This window comes from Lutra lutra, chromosome 3, assembly GCF_902655055.1.
Source record: "Lutra lutra chromosome 3, mLutLut1.2, whole genome shotgun sequence".
Taxonomy (NCBI): Eukaryota; Metazoa; Chordata; class Mammalia; order Carnivora; family Mustelidae; genus Lutra; species Lutra lutra.
In genome coordinates, this window is record NC_062280.1 from 54,675,570 (window position 1) to 54,684,327 (window position 8,758).

The 8,758-nt window shown below is 42.8% G+C and overlaps 2 non-coding genes across 2 annotated transcripts; one reads left to right on the forward strand and one right to left on the reverse strand.

Annotated features, from left to right (window-relative positions):
* Positions 1-4,466: 4,466 nt before the first annotated feature.
* Positions 4,467-4,538, forward strand: TRNAA-CGC (transfer RNA alanine (anticodon CGC)). The gene has a single exon. It is a non-coding gene; the product is annotated as a tRNA-Ala (tRNA).
* Positions 4,539-4,819: 281 nt separating this feature from the next.
* Positions 4,820-4,890, reverse strand: TRNAG-GCC (transfer RNA glycine (anticodon GCC)). The gene has a single exon. It is a non-coding gene; the product is annotated as a tRNA-Gly (tRNA).
* Positions 4,891-8,758: the final 3,868 nt, after the last annotated feature.

An 8,758-nucleotide genomic window follows, 5' to 3' on the forward strand; every position in this document is an offset into this window, starting at 1 on the left:
ACTAGAGACAGTAGATGCCCTAGGGATGTGACAACTATTTGCTCCTTTCCTTCTATATAGACCATTTTCCCTCTTTTGGGTACCACCTTTTCCCTTTCCAGATGAGTTACGCAGTCTGCACGTGTAATATCCCTCTGGCACATTAATCCCATTCCACTGTTAACACATTCCGTTCCCTTATGGACCTCCCCTTTTTAAAACTGTATTGAGGCATAATTTACATATCATAAAATTCACACATTTTAACTGTACAATTAACTAATTTTGGTAATTTAGTCAGTGTGTAACCATGATCATAGTCCAATTTTAGAATATTTAGGGTATCTCCGTTACCCTAGAAGAGTCCTTTACACCCATTTACCCTTAAACACCATTTTTTTAAGTTACCCACTTGAGTTTATAAGCCAGCATGTGTTGTATGCCTATTGAGAATTTAGTGACTGCTACTGCTTTGGAGAATTCATATAGAATAATATACAATACCTATCTCTTTTGCTAGTTGTCAAAATAAGACTTCTGAGAACACCATAAGAAAATATATATCCTATTTCCAGCTTTTGTGAATAGGACAGTACTATAAGACTACAAAACCAATTATGAATAGATCATCTGAATTTGGAAAAGTCTCTCAGACCCCATATAGATATCTTTTTTCTCCTTCCAGACTTAAAACACCCTTTCTTAAACTGACTGACCATTGATAGTTTCCAGAAGTATGGGCTTTTTCTATCATCTCTTCTCTAAATGTCATCTTAAATATGTACCTCCTTCTGTTTCCATCTATTTGTAACCAGAATCTAAATTATAGAATTTGCATCTTTCTAAGTAGGCTCTAACTTACTGTTCAATAAATACTTCTAATTCCAAATGCAAATTATGATCACTAAAATTTTTCACTTTGGGATACTTATTGAAAAGAGTAATGTTTATTAACTTTCTCTGAATTAAATGTAACCAGTAGCTTTTTTGGCCCTCAGGTTGTTATTAATGATAATTAACTCTGGTAATGAAGAATTACTAATAGTTATGATCCTGAGGAGTAACATAATATATTTCAAAGCACGGCCTGTTCCTTTAGGTTTTGAGTAAAGCAATCCGATCTTTTTTTCATCTGGGAAGACACAAGCACTGGGTATTCCCAGGTGCCAAGTGCAGATTATTCTCCACCCCTTTCCCATTCCCCTCTCGAGCTTTTCTAATAGTTAGCAAAGCAGCAGAGACACCTCACGAAGAGGAGATTGGATATATGAGGTTAAGAAATGCTTGTTTTTAGCACTTGAACACCTGCCTTCACCAGTTTTATTTTAGATGAAGGAAAATAGGGAAGAAAAGTTGGAATGAGTCAGCTTCTTTTCATCCTCTGGCAATGCCAATTTCCAAGTGTGGGGGGCTCTGGAGTCCTCTGCTTCAGAGTTATGATGGGCTTGGCTGCTCATACGGCAGGGTGGAGAACCTGAGAAAGGGTGACCCCTGATGCTGTGGTCCTCTGCTTTGGCTGCATATAGGGCCACCTGGGAAGGCTTGTAAAAATCTCACACCAAGATTGGGTCAGAATAGTTAAATCAGTATATTTGAAAATGGGATTCAAGCATCAGAATTTTTTTTTTTCCTAAAGCTTGCCAAGTACTTCCAATATGCAGCCAAGGTCAGGAATCACTGGGCTAGTAATAGACCTCCCTTGTTTTTTTCCTCCAGTTTTATTGAGATATAATCGATATATAACATTATGTTCATTTAAGGCATACAACATGGTGATTTGGTATATATATATATATACACATATATGAGTATACATATATATATGGCAAAGTTATTAAAAGAGTAGGTTTAGTTAAATACTATCAGTGGACCCCTCCTGTTGACATGCGAACAGTTCTCAAGCAGCAACCCCCAGGTTTGGCTGCACATCGGAATTATCTGAGATTTTAAAAAGACACTAATGCTTGGGCCCACTACTAGAGAGTCTAATTTAATTGGCCCGAGGTTGGGCTCTAGCAAGCACTAGCACTTTTCAAAGGCTCTGCCAGAATACCAAGAATTGCTGCTTGGACTGGAAATAAACATCTTAGCTCACAGTCAGCTCTGAGGGAAACATGCTCTGTACCTGCTGGCCAGAGTGCCGAGAGCTGAAGCAAGAACGTGGAAGGGGAGGTGTAAGCACAGCCAGAGAAAAATATCACCTGCTTCAAAGTGGGGGCTTGCGTGTGTGTGTGTGTGTGTGTGTGTGTCAGAGAAAGACGGAGACAGAGAAGGAGAAATTTGTCTCCAATCAAGAGAAATGGGAGGGTAGAAGGTAGAACTGTTTTTTAATACTCTATAATTTTGGACATTTTGGCTAGCCTCCCTTCATCTGCGAACAAAGTTGGCACAGTTTTATTTGCATAAAGAATACATGTGATCCAAGTTTTCCCGAAAAGTCCCCCTAATCCAAAAGTGTGCCTCCTATTCACCTTTTCCACCAACCACAGTGGCTGAAAAAGCCCAATGAGTTGGAGCCTTTCTTTTGGGTTAAGCCAGGCCAGTAAATCAACTTGATATCCTCTGTTGACTTTACAGCTTTATTCTCTTTATCAAATGCACTTAGTTAGGCCTTGGAATGAAGGAAGAGGAGTGGGCATTTATGAAGAGACTTCTCTGGGCTTAGCTCTGAGATCTCACAGTTGCCTGAGAAAGAAGGGAGTTATCCCAGAAAGGGAGTTTCCTGAAGTGATGGAGAAATAAGCCCTAACTGGAGGGAAGGGTACCAACGAGGATGGCAACGTGAGGTCACTAGAGGCCAATGTACGTCCTTTACAATTAACTAAATGCTGCCGTTGTAATTTGCCCTGGTGAAAACCTTGGGGATGGAGAAATGGGTTTATCCCTGTTTCCCAATTCAGAGTCAACTGACATGTTCATCTTCTAGTGCCTCAGGATGGAATCTAGGGGTTGGTTTGGAAATGTTCTGGCTTGGAGCAGAACTCCTAATGGCTGTCCACTGACGTGGTTTGTTTTTGTGTTTTTTGTGTTTTTTTTGTTTTTTTTTTGGGGGGGGGGGACATTCTGTATTATTGTATTAGATCAGCATGTGGCTTGTTCTAGTTAAAAACAAAATCTGATTATAAGCCATTATTTGTTTAAATTACTGTAAGCAAACACAGTAACTTATTTATTTTTAATCCAAGGGTTGATTATGAAGCTTGTGGGTTACTCGGAATTATTTTGCAACTTCTGCTCTCTTCTCTGCTTTATTGGCCTGCTGGCCATTTCATTTACGAGAGGTCCTTTCCTGCAACTGAAGTGAGTAGAAATTCTAGGCCCTCCCTGTGCTACCTAACCTGTTGGGGTCTGCCGTACAGGTCAGGTCGGCTGGACATGATAGCGACCCAGCTCCCTAGACACTAGATCTCTCCCCTGCTTCCATCAGGGGCCGGAGGCTTCTACACAGAGGCTTCGCTTGCCTGGGGTGGTGTCAGTATAAACCGCACCGGGAAGGGTCAACACACATCATCCCCCTAGAATGCAAGTATTATGTAGCCCAAACAACTGCAGAGAAGCAATTTCCGAGGCAACAGGACTCAGGATACATTTCTTCATTCGGGGCTGGGGGCGCGATTAGTTGTTAGGGAGGGTTCAGAGGACATTAAAGGAGGTGTTCAGTGACTTACTTTACTGTCTTAACATATCCATCAGTCAGAGGAGTCCAAGGTGTAAATATCAGAGAGAAAAATCCGTCCTGAGCAGGTTCCCCGCCCCAACTTTATCATCACTTAAAGATAATTAAGCAACAGAGAGGGTGGCGGTGTCATGTTTTGTTTGGACCCCACGGAGAAGAAGAGCATGTTGCAGAATCGTTCACACCTCCCGGAGGTGGCCGTACGAACTCCCGCAGAACCCGGCTCGCGGGGAGCTGGCGTGAACAGGTCGTTTACCTGATGCGAGTTTACTGCGGGGCGGGGTTGGGGGGACAGGTAAAGCCAGAAAGTTTCCGAGTGCGCACAGAAGGTCCCCAGCCTCTACTTCGGGAGCAGGTCTCCGCCAGCACCGGGGCGACGCTCCCCGCGCGGGGCCGCGGGCGCGTTGGGCGGTGGATCGCGACCGCCAGTCCGGGGGGAGCTGCGGCGAGGCGGTGGCGCCCTCGCGGCCCCCGCGCCTGCGCCGTAAAGCGGCGGCGGCGCCCAGCCCTGGGGCACTCTCCCGGCAACCTTCCCGCCTCCTGGTGGGGCTGGGCGCCCCCCCCCCCCGCCACGCCTCCCGCTGCGAGCTCCCGGCCCCCGCGGGCGTGCTGGGGAGCTCGTCCCGCCGGCGTCCCAGACGGTGGGCTGCATGGGGTCCCGAAGCACTAAGGAAGCAGCCTGAGACGAGAGTGGGAAGGGTAGGAACGTGCGCAGAGGCGCGCACGGAAACAAACTCCTGCAACCTCACTGGTCTGACCAGCGCTAAAGGGACCGAATGAATCCCTTTACCAGAAAAGGGTTCTTCGGCTGGGGGATGTAGCTCAGTGGTAGAGCGCGCGCTTCGCATGTGTGAGGTCCCGGGTTCAATCCCCGGCATCTCCAAACAGCCGAGGTTACTTTTCTTTTCCTCTTCTAGAACGCTAGCATGCATACGTTTTGCTTACATATTCAAGGGCTCTCGGCAACAGTCTTAAAGTGAGGCTAAGCTCAGAGAAACAATCTTTCTTCTTGTTGTAAGTAAAAGTGAAACCGGAAATTACCCTCGGTACTTCATTCTTCATGTGCATAAAATCAACTTTTGGATATCGTTACTTAACTTGCTTGGGGAACCTAACTTACATGGGTGGAAAGTAAAGAAAAAAAATAAGGAAGTTTCTCCGCGTTGCATTGGCCGGGAATCGAACCCGGGCCTCCCGCGTGGCAGGCGAGAATTCTACCACTGAACCACCAATGCTCGCGGGAAAAATTTCTTTCCACATTTTAATAGAAGAGATATTTCCGTGTGTGTAATGATTCTCTTTGTAATTATGTTTTTGTATTTGATATTAAAGAAAGCAATGATATTTGTAATCAGGTATTTATAATAAAATATTGGGAAAACATTAACATTTACAAAAAACCCTATTATATTAACTTCTGTTGAACTTATGAAGTGATTGTTCTGTAGCTGATCTTGGTGAGGCAGGCAAATGAAAATCTTGTTATGTATGTACAGGATTACACAATTACCTGGCTGTATGTTCAGACATTTAGACAATTTATATCAGCCCCTCCCTAATTATCTTTTAGCTATTGGGATAAATACATGATGATCTTTGTCAAGAAATGAGATAGGGATGAGGGAGCTGTGACAGGAACTGGGACCCTGATCCAAATTATAAAAGTAAATTAGAACTATGTGATCTGAACAGGGAAAGTTGAAGCATTTGTGATTCTAGCCAAATGACCTAAATTCTCTAAACTGCCTCTTCCTTCATTGTGAATGACTTGATCATGGGACCTCTTTCAACTCTAATAGTATGAATCTGAGCCTTTACTCTTAGTGTCCACAGAAAGTAAAACTGCAAACCTTGCAGCAAAGATATATGAGAGAGAGAAACTAAAGTGAAGGAAATGCATTTATGGAAATGAAGGTAAATACAAGATAGAAGTTTCTGGATTTAGACATCATTGACCCTTTATCTGTGAGGGGGAAAATTCCCAACAATTTGCATGATCTTTGATAGCTAAGGGAGATTTGGGGGTTGTGGGGGGAAGGCGATATGAGAAAATAATAGTAAACATGGTAGCAGTGACTATGTGCTTGGCTATGTGAGGACATTACACATGGATTTGAACCCAGGGAGGTAGGTATTATAATTAACTCCCCTTAACAATTGAGGGAATTGAGTCTCTTAAAGGCAACACTGGAACACATGTAGTATCAAGCAATCTTTGGTGCTCAGTCACAGCCCTGTTGCACCAGAAATACTACATCAGCTCAGGACATTATATATGAAAAATAGTAGAGTGGAGTTAGAAAAAATCATAAAAGGCTAAAAAATAATGTAAGAACTTCTACATTAAGATTTATTTTTAAGGGCTTTTTAGTGTGTGGATACAGAGCAAAATTTGAAGACAAATAGATTGTGAAATTATTAAGGCATAAAAGATATGAAGAGATTAAAGAATCAGTAAATTGAAGCCACAATCCTAAGTAACCTGTGGAAGAACAAGGTCAAAGCATTTTACCTCTCAGAGCCTCAGTTCTCTAAATGAGAGAACTGGAGAGAGATGTAGTTTTCAAATTACATTCTGAAGGGCTTTAACTTTCCAGAAGAGCCTCAGGGCCATTGGCTGGTGGGGCCACCTTTTTTGCCCAGGCCCCTCACTCCCACCAGGCCATTTTAAAACTCTCCCATTTATTTGCATTTGAATTACAAGTCTGAAATCAAAACAAAAAACAAAAAAAAACAAAAAAACCAACCAAACAAACAACAATAAGAACAAAAAAGCCTTTGAAAAGCCCTGAACTAAATGACCTAAGTTGCTTCAAACTCCAAAATGTTGTGATTCAAAATTTAAAAACAGTCTAAATTCTCTCAGCACAAGAAACACTACCAAAAGTTTAAACAGATAGAAGGGATCAAATAAGAAGTAAGGCCTAATGGCAAACAATTTTAATGGCCTATCTACATTTTTTCTTACTGAAAAGTCTGCATGAGTCTACCCAGAGCCAGGACCACATGTGGTACATTAAGCCAGTTATCCCTTTATTGTTTCCAAAGATTGGTCTAGGATGGGTTTGTGACACTTCCTGCCAAAGACAGGGAAGCATGGACAGCTCGGGGCTTCTGAGAAAGATAGTATGGAAGGTCTCTTTTGCCATTTTTTTCCTGCTGGTCACATTGCCATATGAGTTGTAATGCTTGGAACTGCCCAGCCATTTTGTGAATTGAAGAGAGACTGAGGATGATTCAAAAGAAAGATAGAGACACTGTACCATCTTGGGATTTTCTCCATCCAGACTTTTGGTTAGGTAAGACAATTAAAGATACTTATTGTTTAAGCCCCTCTAAGTTGGGCAATTTGTTATACACAGCCAAAAGCATTCCAGGTATGTGTCTGTGTCTGTTTAGTAGTTCACTTATTTCTGATAGAAGTCTGGTGCATCTTCTGTTCTGTAGAGAATTGATACCTTGAGACTTGAGTGAGGTTAACTTTCTCCTTCATCTCTATTTCTCTGTTACAGTGGTGGATATGTGAAGCAGATCTAGCCAAATATTTTCCCTTTTCACTGTGTTTAATTTGGAGATGGACATGTGGCTGTAGGTGAGACAACTTTCCAAGAACTTACCAGAACTTTCTTATTAGAGCTAAAAGCAAAGACTATCTTTCTACTCAGGTGTGCAAATGGGTGAAGTATAGAGCTAGGTTTCCTGCTACCTTGCTTGTCCAAGAAATAGAGAGAGATACACATCCCCAATATGACACTGAGTCCCTAGAAGCAACCATACTTAGCTAGAACAAGTTCTGGGCTTTGTGTTTATGTGAGTCCATAAGTTGTCCTTAGAAAATAGGTTGTCTTTTTCTATGTAGTTTGAGTAGTATTATATTTATATTGCTCACATCTAAACAACAAAAATTGAGAAATAATTTTACCCCAAACAGTAAATTTAGAGAACTCATTATGCATAAATGTGATATAGCCTGAAAGTTTAAGAAAATTTAAAGAAATGAATCTGTGGTAGAATTACAAGAAGACAATAAAAACCATGAAAAAGTTTGTAGGAAGTATCCCTTGTTTGTTGGAATAAGGATACTTTGTAGCAGGGAAAGCCACTGGAAAATTTTTTGAGCAGCACAAGGAACAAAGTATTTGACCGGATCATCTGGCAACAATGTGCCAGAGAAGTAGGGGTGAGAGAGACAGAAAGTCCAGAAATGCATTCAGGAGGTGCTTACAAATGGGAGTGGAGATGCACCAAGGTCCTGAACCAGGGGGAAGGCTCTAGCATGAAGTTTGTGGCAAGGCAGAAGGAAGGGAAAAAGGAATCTAGCTTAAGTGACTGGGAAAATAATAGTATCGGGTAGGAAAGTCAGGAAGAAAAATGACTGGAAGGAAAAGGGTGGAGTAAAGTGTTCACTTTGGGCAACATAGACTCTGAGGTAAGTAGCAGGAAATGCCTCCTGGGCAGTTGACATCTAGATCTAGAGAAAGCCAAGCCTACTGAAGTGGAGTTGGGAGTCGATAGCACAGCCATGAAAGATTAAGTATCTAGAAGTGGAGGAAATCACAGAGGACAGCTGAGGGCAGACCCCTGAGAAGGTCTGTTTTTAGGGAGTGGTAGGAGTTGGGGAGCCAAAGGTAGAGAAATAGGGGAGTGGGTTGTCATGGAATCTGTGGAAATCTTCTTCAGGCAGGCAGAACTTCCTCTTGTTGAGGCTGAGTAACACATCTTGACGAACACATGCATTGTTGTGTTTCAGAGCTATGCTGTGTACTAATCCTTTTTCACATCAGAGGTGCTGTGGAGGGAGTGATTTCATTGCTGATACGGCCAAGCGTGGAACAATCACAAGACGGCCAACAGTGTCTTCTGGGTGGCCTACGCCGGCACTTTCCCTAGTCTGCTGAGCAACCGTGCTCTGATGAGCGGCCCCTCCTGGGGCTGGCAGAGAGGAGGAAACGGGGAGTGCCGTGGAATGTTACACAATCATTTCTCTTAGGAAACCTGTCATTGTGACAGCCCAGTGGGGCAAGCGGGGACTTGTAATATGCATCATAGCATCTTGGAACACTTGCTCAGGGCACCCTAGTCCCTGGTTGGCCTTGGCTCACC